This window comes from Pseudorasbora parva, chromosome 23, assembly GCF_024679245.1.
Source record: "Pseudorasbora parva isolate DD20220531a chromosome 23, ASM2467924v1, whole genome shotgun sequence".
Classification (NCBI taxonomy): Eukaryota; Metazoa; Chordata; class Actinopteri; order Cypriniformes; family Gobionidae; genus Pseudorasbora; species Pseudorasbora parva.
Genome location: NC_090194.1, coordinates 38,126,593 through 38,136,592, shown reverse-complemented (window position 1 = coordinate 38,136,592; position 10,000 = coordinate 38,126,593). Strand labels below are relative to the sequence as shown.

The 10,000-nt window shown below is 46.2% G+C and overlaps 1 protein-coding gene across 1 annotated transcript in view; it reads right to left on the bottom strand.

Annotated features, from left to right (window-relative positions):
* The window catches only part of erg (ETS transcription factor ERG), a 47,772-nt gene that overhangs the window by 34,782 nt on the left and 2,990 nt on the right, over positions 1 to 10,000 (bottom strand). The gene's annotated exons all lie outside the window — the stretch shown is intronic.

Sequence of the window (10,000 nt, the reverse complement as noted above, 5' to 3'; positions counted from 1 at the left end):
TACATTAAGAAACATTTACTAGACAAGTACAAATTATTGTCTTGTTTTGGGGAAAATAACTCAAAATGAAGAGAGTTTTTGCTTAAAATAAGATAAATAATCTGCCAATGGGGTGAGAAAAATAATCTTAAAACAGAAATCAAGATTATTTATCTTATTTTAACCAAAAACTCTTCATTTTGAGTTATTTCTTCCCAAACTACGACGATAATTTGTACTTGTCTAGTAAATGTGTCTTAATGTAAGAATATTTCGATGTTTGGTCTAGAAGCGAGACAGAAACACTGAGCCAGAAGAGCCTTTCCGCAGTCCTCAGTCCTAAGTCCTCTGGGATCCGCAGGAGGAAGAGGAAATGATGTGGAAGCCAGATGAATGTGCCGGAGCTGATAATGGCCTTCACACATCCATCAGGCCGTGGAAAACATCAGCATTAATAAAGCTGTGCTGTGGAAACTCATATTCATCCGCACTGACTCGAGCCGACCAATCACAGACAGCGAGAGACACCCATCACAGCTCTCAGCCAATCACAGAGAAGCACTGCAGTGATTGACAGTCTGGACACCTCTGCCAAAGAAAACCAGCCATAAGCACATTAATATTCAGCGGTGTTATTGATCTGACCGCAATATAAGATGAGAACTAAACCTGAACTGGGCTGATCTGAATAACGACTCGACTGATGCTTTACAGCGCAATCTGAGTTCGCCTTATAACTGATGAATTAGTGCCACATCAACACATTATTGAACTGAATCAACACTGAACTGATTTGAATCCACACTGAACTGATTTGAATCCACACTGAACTGAATTGAATCCACACTGAACTGAACTGAATTGAATCAACACTGAACTGAATTGAATCCACACTGAACTGAACTGAATTGAATCAACACTGAACTGAATTGAATCAACACTGAACTGAATTGAATCCACACTGAACTGATTTGAATCCACACTGAACTGAATTGAATCAACACTGAACTGAATTGAATCAACACTGAACTGAATTGAATCCACACTGAACTGAATTGAATCCACACTGAACTGATTTGAATCCACACTGAACTGAATTGAATCCACACTGAACTGAATTGAATCCACACTGAACTGAATTGAATCCACACTGAACTGAACTGAATCAACACTGAACTGATTTGAATCCACACTGAACTGAATTGAATCCACACTGAACTGAACTGAATTGAATCAACACTGAACTGAATTGAATCAACACTGAACTGAATTGAATCCACACTGAACTGAATTGAATCCACACTGAACTGATTTGAATCCACACTGAACTGAATTGAATCCACACTGAACTGAATTGAATCAACACTGAACTGATTTGAATCCACACTGAACTGATTTGAAACCACACTGAACTGAATTGAATCAACACTGAACTGAATTGAATCAACACTGAACTGAACTGAACTGAACTGAATCAACACTGAAGTGAATTGAATCCACACTGAAGTGAATTGAATCCACACTGAACTGAACTGAATCCACACTGAACTGAACTGAATCCACACTGAACTGAACTGAATCAACACTGAACTGAACTGAATCAACACTGAAGTGAACTGAACTGAATTGAATCCACACTGAACTGAATTGAATCCACACTGAACTGAACTGAATCCACACTGAACTGAATTGAATCCACACTGAACTGAATTGAATCAACACTGAACTGATTTGAATCCACACTGAACTGATTTGAAACCACACTGAACTGAATTGAATCAACACTGAACGGAATTGAATCAACACTGAACTGAACTGAACTGAATCAACACTGAAGTGAATTGAATCCACACTGAACTGAATTGAATCCACACTGAACTGAATCCACACTGAACTGAACTGAATCAACACTGAACTGAATCAACACTGAAGTGAACTGAACTGAATTGAATCCACACTGAACTGATTTGAATCCACACTGAACTGAATTGAATCCACACTGAACTGAATCCACACTGAACTGAACTGAATCAACACTGAACTGAACTGAATCAACACTGAAGTGAACTGAACTGAATTGAATCCACACTGAACTGAATTGAATCCACACTGAACTGATTTGAATCCACACTGAACAGAATTGAATCCACACTGAACTGATTTGAATCCACACTGAACTGAATTGATGTCAGGGAGTTTCTGACCTACTTCTGGCCCTCTAACTGGAAAAGATTAAAGTTGGTTAAGATTAATCTTTTCTTAAAATCCCGGAGCCCATTTTTAGATTACTTTAAGGGACAGGCTATGAGTAGAGATTGTTTTTTGTTTTTTTCTTGTTTTTTGGATGTTTATGTGAATATGTATACACTCACCTAAAGGATTATTAGGAACACCTGTTCAATTTCTCATTAATGCAATTATCTAATCAACCAATCACATGGCAGCTGCTTCAGTGCATTTAGAGGTGTGGTCCTGGCCAAGGCAATCTCCTGAACTCCAGACTGAATGTCAGAATGGGAAAGAAAGGGGATTTAAGCCGGTTTGAGTGTGGCATGGTTGTTGGTGCCAGACGGGCCGGTCTGAGTATTTCACAATCTGCTCAGTTACTGGGATTTACACACACAACCATTTCTAGGGTTTACAAAGAATGGTGTGAAAAGGGAAGAGCATCCAGTCTGCAGCAGTCCTGTGGGAGAAAATGCCTTGTTGATGCTCGAGGTCAGAGGAGAATGGGCCGACTGATTCAAGCTGATAGAAGAGCAACTTTGACTGAAATAACCACTCGTTACAACCGAGGTATGCAGCAAAGCATTTGTGAAGCCACAACACACACAACCTTGAGGCGGATGGGCTTGGACAAAATTGGACAGTTGAAGACTGGAGAAATGTTGCCTGGTCTGATGAGTCTCGATTTCTGCTGAGACATTCAGATGGTAGAGTCAGAATTTGGCGTAAACAGAATGAGAACATGGATCCATCATGCCTTGTTCCCACTGTGCAGGCTGGTGGTGGTGGTGTAATGGTGTGGGGGATGTTTTCTTGGCACACTTTAGGGCCCTTAGTGCCAATTGGGCATCGTTTAAATGCCACGGCCGACCTGAGCATTGTTTCTGACCATGTCCATCCCTTTATGACCACCATGTCCCCATCCTCTGATGGCTACTTCCAGCAGGATAATGCACCATGTCACAAAGCTCCAATCATTTCAGATTGGTTTCTTGAACATGACAATGAGTTGACTGAACTAAAATGGCCGCCACAGTCCCCAGATCTCAACCCAATAGAGCATCTTTGGGATGTGGTGGAGCGGGAGCTTCGTGCCCTGGATGTGCATCCCACAAATCTCCATCAACTGCAAGATGCTCTCCTATCAATATGGGCCAACATTTCTAAAGAATGCTTCCAGTAGCTTGTTGATCAATGCCACGGAGAATTAAGGCAGTTCTGAAGGAGAAAGGGTCAAACACAGCATTAGTGTGTGCTCCTAATAATCCTTTAGGGGAGTGTACAGTATATTATTGTTATTATATTTCCATATGTATGTGGGCTTTATTGTGCATGTTTGTTTTTGCTTTGTCCCCCTGCAACAATTTGATATCTGTACTGTGCCTTGAGATGTTTATGTGCTTTTCTTTAAAAAAAAATAAAAAGCACAATACTGAATTGAACTGAATCAACACTGAATTGAACTGAATCAACACTGAACTGAATTGAATCAACATTGAACTGAATTGAATCCACACTGAATTGAACTAAATCAACACTGAACTGAATCAACACTGGATTGAACTGAATCAACACTGAACTGAATCAACACTGAACTGAATCAACACTGGATTGAACTGAATCAACACTGAACTAAATTGAATCAACACTGAACTGAATTGAACTGAATCAACACTGAACAGAAATGAGCAGAAAAATGATCCCAAACTGCAAACATGATGCTCTTCCTCAGAGTTTCTGTCTCGTTTTCCAGCACAAACATCTAAGTATTCTTAAGCCAAGACATGTTCACTGGAGAAGAAGAAACGACTGAAGAAATGAACTCTTGTTTTATCTAACCACGGTTATTCTCCTGTTTATGGCTCTGAATCATCTGCACTGTATGAAGCGCTGGAGGAATAAAGCGGATGAGTTTGAGTCTTTTCAACGGCAGAAAGAGTTTTTAAGAACAAAAGTGGAGTTGGGGAAAAAAGCAAGAGTTTTTGCTTAAAATAAGATAAATAATCTGCCAATGGGGTGAGAAAAATTGTTTTCTGTTTGAATTAAGATTATTTTTCTCACCCCATTGGCAGATTATTTATCTTATTTTAAGCAAAAACTCTCTTCATTTTGAGTTATTTTTCCCCAAATCAAGACAATTACTTTTGCTTGTCTAGTAAATACTTCTTGTTTTAAGAATTTTAGATATTTAGACTATAAACAAGACAAAAATACTGAGTAAGAAAAGCATTTTTTGCAGTGCAGGAGTTTATGTGAAGCTCAATGAGCGTTTGGGTTCATTCATGCTGTGTAGATACACACACACACACACACACACACACACACACACACACACACACACACACACACACACACACACACACACACACACACACACACACACACACACACAGGAAGTGCCCTGCCAACATTTCCTGCATTCCTGACAGCACGGGATAACAGGGGCTGGGAATGGAAAAAAGGAAAGAGCAAATCCGTTGGGATTCGTGAGGCCTCTAATGGAGAAAACGCCCGTCCCGTCGTTAACACATTAACCTCAGCGCTAATCAACACACAGCTCGGCCAATGACGTGAGAGAGGGGCGGGGCCATCGGCTTGACTGACAGACGGGGGCGTGGCCATCTCGAAACCTGTCTGTCCTCAGTCAGAAACACATGCTCTAAATGAACCAGGATGATGTTATAAACAGGAATGGAAAGATCAGCTGTGGCTGTGTTTTGATCATGAGCGTCTCTGATCCGACTCTCAGAAACAATCACAAATCAAGCTGAAGGAAACATGAAGAGAAACGAGATCTGATGACATTCCCAGCCCAGCGTCTGTGCGAATCATCTGCAGTCTGCTCATGATGATGCGATCAAGATCCGCCCCGCTTCACTGCGTCTTAAAGGGACGGCGCACTATAACATCATATACTCTCATCTCACTCAAACCTGTTGAGTTTCTTTCTTCTGTGGAACACATTATGAACAGCACTGGAAAACAAACTGAGATGTCCTCAGAACATCTTTTTGCAGTAAATAATGACAGAATTATCACTTTTAAAGAGTTCCTTCCAGACAGTTTCCCAATTTACAACACGCTCCGATGACGTTTGCTAACGTTCCCTTTAAATCTGTCCTTGATTATGATATAACTTTAGTAAGTGTGTCACGTTGCTGTTTGAGCAGAAACAACATCTGCAAAGTTACAACGCTCAAAGCTCAAAGCTCAAAGCAAAGGGAGATATTTTCTTCTGCAGAAATCTCTTTAAGGACTACAACAAATGACTGGACGGGACTACAATGAGTTAGTGACATCACTAACCCCAAATTTTGCATAACCCCGCCCTCGGGAACATGTTGAGTTGTTATAGTCAGGCACATTTGGGAGTCGCTCAAACGGTCGTCCGTCTTCCACATTTATTGACACAGTACGAACACAAATGCAATCACGTCATAAAGCAAGATGACAACATGAGTTATATTATAACCATAATTCATCTAAACCAGGGGTATTCAATTAAAATTCTAAGAGGTCCAGTTAGAAAAAAAATCAGCAACCAAAGGTCCGCAACATCACAATGATTAACTTGTGTTATCATTCAGTGCCACAGCTGAGAAGTTGGCTGAAAATATGTAAGTAGCCTAGTCAAGAGACGACTGTCAAATAAAATGAAAGTACAAATGTAATAATATTTCCACAATATTTATTGTCTGTTTATTTATTGAGCTGTAGGGAAATAATAAGCACTCTAATAATAAATGATCAATTTAAATAAAATAAAGGCTGCATTTAAAAATAAATTATGAATAAATAAAAAACAACAGAGTGCATCTCAAAATAAAGTGCTTAATTTTAGAAAAATGATATAAAAATGATAGCTTGAGTTTCCCTTTTACTTTTTAGTTAAAACGTAGTAGTAGTTTAGTTAGAAATGCTCCGTCAAAAGTAAATAATTGTCAATAATTTATGGGTTATTGGTCCGGGTCCGGACCGCGATCCGCCTATTAGTGACCTCTGAACTAAACTATCCCTGTTCTCTCTCCATCAGCAGATATTATAACCGTAATTAAACTAAACTATCCCTGTTCTCTCTTCATCGGCAGATATTATAACCGTAATTAAACTAAACTATCCCTGTTCTCTCTTCATCGGCAGATATTATAACCGTAATTAAACTAAACTATCCCTGTTCTCTCTTCATCGGCAGATATTATAACCGTAATTAAACTAAACTATCCCTGTTCTCTCTTCATCGGCAGATATTATAACCGTAATTAAACTAAACTATCCCTGTTCTCTCTCCATCAGCAGATATTATAACCGTAATTAAACTAAACTATCCCTGTTCTCTCTCCATCAGCAGATATTATAACCGTAATTAAACTAAACTATCCCTGTTCTCTCTCTCCATCAGCAGATATTATAACCGTAATTAAACTAAACTATCCCTGTTCTCTCTCCATCAGCAGATATTATAACCATAATTAAACTAAACTATCCCTGTTCTCTCTTCATCGGCAGATATTCTCTGGCTCATCTCACAACGGTTTATAAATTATCATGACAGAATATGGTGTGACAAGTGTCCCGAGCGCTCATCAGCATCGCCCTGGAAACAAAGCAGTCACACCTGCACACGCTCATCACGGGCTGAGCCGTCACACCTGCGGATCATCAGCGGGCAGCTTCATAAAGCCGACGAACGACCAGAGAGGTGAGAGATGTCTCCAGAAGACTTGGCTAACTGTTGTCTCGGTTTACCCCCTAGAAAGCAGCGTGTGACGGCCAGCCCTCACCACGGAAGGAGGAGCACGGACCCACATCACCGCGAGCACTAAAGGGAGAGAGAGAGAAACACGCTGAGCACAAAGCACTCTTCACGCCGCACTTTCACTTTCATTATCCCTGTCACGAATAAAATCTACCCTTCAGGGAATTCACCTGCCATCCTGTGTCGTGTGCTTCTTCACCCCGTCACAATGGTTATTAATAATCTTGAAGCTCCGCCCTCCTCCTGAAAGGCGGCTCCGCGCGGCAGCTGCCCAACACGCTCCGCTGCCTGACCCTCGCTTCCAAGCAACCCAACTGCTGCCGAGGATGACAGACAACGATGATGTCACAATGTATCTCGAGATGTTTGAAACCATCGCCACCCACGAAGCTTGGCCGGAGGACGAGTGGGCACGCATTGTTGCCCCGCTGCTGACAGGGGAAGCCCAGCGAGCATACTTTGCGCTTTCCCCCGCGCAAAGCACTTCATATACTGAGTTAAAAAAAGAGATTCTGGGGCGCATCGGGCTCTCGCCGATCAGCGCGGCGCAACTCTTCCATGACTGGGCATACAACCCACGGCGCCCACCATGAATCCAAGCTGCGGATCTCTCCCGACTCACTCAACATTGGTTGCTGGCCGAGGGTCCCACCGCCATCCAGGTAGCGGAGCACGTCGTCGTTGACCGCCTTCTGCGGGCTCTCCCGCGCCACCTCCGTCTAGCCGTTGGGATGCGGAAGCCCACCACCAAGGACGAATTGGTTGAGGCCATCGAGCTGGGGGATGCCACCTACCACCGAGAGGCCGGGGAGCGAGCGCCGCCTTTTCCCCGAAGGGTGGTCCAGGAGCGAGGCACGCCGGAGGGTACCTCGCGACCAGTAAACAGGCCGGCGGTTCCCAGGCCCCTGGATGAGCCCATGCCCACGTAAGTCCCGCGTTCTCCTGGACGAGCGTGGCTGGCAGGCTGCGCCGTGCACACAGAGAACGCGCCACGGGCGGAGGTGAAGATCAACAGCCATCCCTTCCTGGCTCTCCTGGACTCCGGCAGCACCATAAGCTTAGTGCAAGCAGCCGTCCTGCCGCCGCTAGTGGAATCAACGACCTCCGTACCAATCGTATGTGTGCACGGCGATACCTGAGAAGTTCCGGCGCGACGCGTCTCCATCGCGGCCGCCCCAGGCACTTGGCCCATCGAGGTGGGGATTGTCAAGGATCTGCTGATTCCAGTGCTGCTGGGAAGAGATTGGCCGGGGTTCGACCGTCTCCTCGCCGCCGCTACCCAGCCTGCCAGCCGGCCCGGGAACCGCCCAAAGCCGGACAGCGCGGAAACCTAGACGGCGTCCTGTGCTGCTGGCCTCCAACAGCCCCAGAGATGGTGAGTCCACCCCCCAATCTGCTAACCTCTTCTATGATCTCTTCCAGCAAATGTCAGGGTCCGGGGCATTTGCCCGCGAGCAGCACAAGGACGACCGTCTGAAACACTGCTGGGCTCAAGTAAGAGTCACGGAGGGGAAAGACCTACAGCCCGCGCCTCACCCTACTCCTCACTTTAAAATTGAGAAAGGCCTGCTTTACTGTGTCGCTCAGCGAAGGGGGGAGGAAAAAAATCTTCTCGTAGTGTCACGAAGCAAGACGGAGGCCGTGATGGAAATCGCACACGCACACCCCATGGCAGGCCACCTCGGAGCCCAGAATACCATCCAAAGGATTCGAGACTGCTTCCATTGGCCTGGCCTGGAGGCCAAAGTGAAGCGTTTCTGCCAGGCCTGCCCCACTTGCCAGTGGACGTTGCCACGGATTCCTCCCCCCTGCCTGCTGATTCCACTTACCATCATCGAGGTACCCTTCGAGCGGATTGGAATGGACCTGATGGGGCCGCTGCCGAAGTCCGCCCGAGGCTACGAGCATATCCTGGTCATCGTGGACTATGCCACCCACTACCCAGAGGCCATCCCGCTCAAGAAAGCCACCACCAAGGCCATCGCTCAAGAACTGTTCCTCCTGTGTAGCCGGGTCGGCATCCCAGCCCAGATACTGACTGACCAGGGCACCCCGTTCATGTCCCGGATGATGGCCGATCTCTGCAGGCTCCTCAAAGTGCAACAGCTCCGCACGACGGTGTACCACCCCCAGACCGACTGGCTCATCGAGCGCTTCAACCAAACCCTCAAGCAAATGCTGCGCCGGGTGGCAGCCGAAGACCCGCGGGACTGGGACAATGCTGCCCTACTTCCTTTTTGGTATCCAGGAGGTCCCAAAAGCGTCCACGGGGTTCACCCCGTTCGAACTGCTCTTCGGCCGGCAACCGCGTGGGCTGCTCAACAATGCCAAGGAGGCCTGGGAACAACAACTGGGGGTACACCGCACCACCATCGAGCACGTGCGTCAAATGAGGGAGAGGATCGACTGCGTGATGCCCATCGTCCGGGAGCACCTGGCCAAGGGCCAACAGGCCCAACGGAAGCACTTCGACCGGGCCGCCCAGCCCCGGGAGTTCCAGCGCGGAGACCACGTATTGGCCCTGGTCCCCACCGACGCCTGTAAGTTTCTGGCCACCTGGCAGGGCCCGTTCACAGTATCAGAGAGGGTCGGCCCCGTCACCTACCGGATCCGGCAGCCCGGGAACAGGAGAGCTGACCAGTTGTATCATGTTAACCTCCTAAAGCGCTGGGTCGGGACCGGGCCCCAACTCTTCATGTTCGCGGATCCCCCGCCCGTGATGGTCAACATGGATCCTCAGCTGTCGGCGGCCCAAAAGTCGGAGTTGCAGCACCTGGTCAGTCAGTTTTCTGCAGTATTCTCCCCTCGGCCCGGGCGGACCCACGTCCTAGAGCATGACGTCCGAACACCACCAGGAGTCGTCATTCGGCAGCGGCCCTACCGAGTTCCTGAGGCTCGGCGACACTCCATCGAGGCGGAGGTACAGGAGATGCTGAAGTTAGGGGTCATCAAACCATCACGCAGCCTGTGGTTCAGCCCGATTGTGATGGTCCCAAAGCCCGATGGCACCTTCCGCTTCTGTAACGACTTCCGCCGGCT